The sequence below is a fragment of the Gossypium hirsutum genome, chromosome A04 (genome assembly GCF_007990345.1).
Source record: "Gossypium hirsutum isolate 1008001.06 chromosome A04, Gossypium_hirsutum_v2.1, whole genome shotgun sequence".
NCBI classification, from domain to species: domain Eukaryota; kingdom Viridiplantae; phylum Streptophyta; class Magnoliopsida; order Malvales; family Malvaceae; genus Gossypium; species Gossypium hirsutum.
Window position 1 is genome coordinate 30,655,891 of NC_053427.1, and position 3,624 is coordinate 30,659,514.

General features: G+C 37.8%; 1 non-coding gene across 1 annotated transcript; it reads left to right on the top strand.

Annotated features, from left to right (window-relative positions):
• Nucleotides 1-3,011: 3,011 nt before the first annotated feature.
• Nucleotides 3,012-3,118, top strand: LOC121228459 (small nucleolar RNA R71). Its single transcript, XR_005926035.1, has one exon. It is a non-coding gene; the product is annotated as a small nucleolar RNA R71 (small nucleolar RNA).
• Nucleotides 3,119-3,624: the final 506 nt, after the last annotated feature.

Here is a 3,624-nt window from a genome sequence, read left to right on the forward strand (position 1 = left end):
TGATGACTGTGGATCCACCTATGGCTATTAAGCCTAATATTTGATTAGCAACTTGCTGCAATAAAGGTAGTACCGCAACCAAGCTACCATTGATGTGTATCGGATGGGTGGGTCGATATTTATATCCCCATATGATGTGTACCGGGGGATAGAGTTGGTGTGTAGCGGTTGGATTATTGGGGTAGGTTGCACAGCATTGCATGTTTGATATTATTGTGATATTATTATGATGTGGGCTTCGGCCCAACTGAGGCTAAGATGGGCTAGGCCCAATTGATTCTATTATGGGCTGTGACCCAAATGATATTGTAACGGGCTTTGGCCCACGTATGCTCTGAACTGGATCGTACTGTTACTATAATAGGCTTCGGCCCAGACTGATTCTGAATTTTGTCTATTTATGACTGTTACTCTAGTAAGGGGATTACACACTGAGTGTTTGTAAACTCACCTCGTTTATTAACTGTGCAGGTAATCCCCAGATTAGGTGGATCGGTGTCGCATAGGGACTCAGAGACGACCACACAACTACATATGTTTTTCTATTTCGTTTATTTAGTTAAGCACTTTGGTTTTTGATTTGGGTTGTATTAAGGCCTCTTTATTTTCTTAACTTTTTATTTGGGAAATTTATTTAGTATGGTTAATATCTGTTAGAAGTAGGGCATGGATTTCCAAAACAACAATTGGTTTCAAAATATCACATTTTCGCAACTGTTTAAAAGTAAGCTTCCGCAGCAAGTAAGGTTTTAAGGGAATTAACGTTTCACAAGTTTTAAAATGGCCAGAGGTTTTGAGTAGTAAAAAGGGTTTTCAATGAGAACATGGTTTTTGAAAAACACTTCAATGTGGCACGCCATGTTCAGGCCTAACTTCTAGTCCGAGTTTACGGTGTTACAGCAAGACCATGTCTGGGACATGGCGTCGGCACCTTACCCTATGCTTGAGGCTTATTGAATATCCTGTAGTATTCTAAATGGTTCAACGGGAAATTTACGATTTATATCAGAATAAGAGAGGTTATGACCATGATGTGAGTGATACAGGTACTTTCATTAAATTCATGAAATACGTGCTCAATTTATGTTGTATGATTAGCAATGAATGAAAATGAGTAAGCTATGTGTATGATCATGTTGAAAGGGTACAGGTATGTACTAAAAATTCATGAGTGATGAGCTCGATGTATATTAGACTTTTGGTAAGAATGTAAATGAGTAAGTCATACCTATGAGAAAGACTTTGTGGCGACCTTGTAAATATTACGTCGATACCCATGGTGTATAATTATGTGGTAAATTTGATGGATGATTATGTGTGAGGCTTTTAGGTCAAATTAAATTAGGACATGATTTGTTTATCCCTTCAACTTGTGGCCTAATGAATATGAAAATAGAAATTGATTGGCATGAAACTATATTTAAAGATAATTATGAAAGTGTAAAATTAGCATTGAAACAGTTTTGGAAAGCAGCAGCAGTCCGACTTTTAAAATCCACTAAAAATTGTAGAAATTGAATTAGAGGCTGAATAAAATATGAAATTAAAGCTTATTGAGTCTAGTTTCATATAGAAGAAATAGTGTAAGTAAAAAAAGTTCATATTATGAGATATTTGAATTGTTGTGAGATAGAGTCAAAATGATTTTGAAATCCCCTATGTTATGAAATATGTGCATGATGAATGTTTTGTAACCAATCTAAATGGTCATGGCCATGAATTAAATGTGTAATATGGAAATAAAGATGTGAAGGATTAAGGGTAACTTAAAGGCTTGGAAAATAGCCTAAGTTTTGGCCACACGGGCTGAGACACGGCCGTGTGTCTCAACCGTTAGGGGCACACGGCCTAAGCACACGGGTGTGTGGCTTGGCCGTGTGGTCCAAATTATTCGCTGACGTCATAGTCAGGGAGTTACATCGCCTAAGGACACGTGCGTGTTAAATGCGCATGGGCATGTCCCTGTGTTCACACGGGCGTGTGACCTTATGTCATTGAAATTTTTTCTAAGTTTTCCCAAAACTTTCTAAGGTTCTTAGTTTAGTCCCTAGCTACTTTCAATGCATATTTAGGGCTTCGTAGGCCCATGTATGGGACATTATGCTTGTGCATGAATGGTTTTGATACGAATGAAATTTTGTAGCCTGATTTTTGCATGTTTGTGAACAATTAAGTCCGGTAATGCCTCATACCCTATTCTGACATCGGACACGGGTAAAGGGTGTTACATGCACCACCTCCAATGTATTTTTTGGGCCTCGTAGGCTCGTTTTAGGGAAGATATGAATGTATGTGAAAATTTTTAAATTTGAAAAAAAAAATTATGTCTCGATTTTGTATGTTTGCTTATGTTTAAGTCCGGTAATGCCTCATACCCTGTTCCGATGTCAAATACGGGTAAGGGGTGTTACATGGTGCACTTAGATTGCACCTGTTTGACATTAGTTCCCATTGACTGCATCTCAATTCTATCCAACCATTGACCACATGCATTGTGGTCATTTAAGTTGACCCTATCTTGGGGTATCTGTAAATAAGGAGGTTGATAATTAGTATTTTTAACTTGATTTAAATTATTACATGCTCTTTTATTTCCCCCATATCAAATTTGGGTGATATCTCCAGTCTAGATTATATGTATTCAAATAAGGGTTTCCACCCTTATTCCCAATGTACGTTACATCTTCAGCAAAGTTGTTGATATAATGGAAGAGCCGTTTGTCTCCTTTATGCATAGACGGTGTCGTAGAAACTGATTTGATACAGTTGAGTCTATCCACTAACTGTTGATACTTATCATCCTCTTGGATAGCTTTTACCGTAGTGGGTTTCTGACCATATGTGAATCATTTAATTGGCCACTAGTAGGAGTTAGTGCCATATTCTGGATGATCTCGTACACATCCTCATACGTTCTATTCATAAGTGCTTCTACTGCTGCTTTGTTTAATCCAAATCATGCATTTGCATCCAACCTATTATAAAACACCTACAGTCGCATCCACTCAGGAAATCTGTGGTGCGGGCATTTTTGAATCTACATTTTGAACCGTTCCCATGCCTCATAGAAACTTTCTCCCTCCATCTTTCTAAAAACAAAAATCTCTCTTCTTAGTTGCATTACTTTGTTAATTAGGAAAAACTTCTACAAGAACTTTCCAGTGAGTTCATCCCATGTCGTGATAGACCCGGGTGGCTACGAGTCTAACCGGAAAAAAGCATTATCAATCAAGGAGAAGGGGAACAACTGAAGACGAATAGCGTCATCAGTGACCATGTTATACTTAAAAGTATCATAGAGTTGAAGGAACCATTTTTAATGTTGATTAGGGACCTCTATTATAGTGCCCCTAATCTGGAGATTATTCTAAATCATTTGAATCATAGTCGGTTTTATCTAGAAATTATTAGCTATAATTATCAGCCTTGTGGTACTTTCTTGAACCATGTCCAAACTTGGTAAGGCATAATCCCTTAAAGTTCTTTCATTCTAAGCCATATGAATGTTTGCAGGAAGTTTTGGTGCTGGTGGGTTTCCTAGGGTGTTATCGTTAGTGTCGTCAAATAGTGGATTTTCACGGGGTACTTTACCTACAATAGGTGGTGGTGGATCTTGCATTTGCT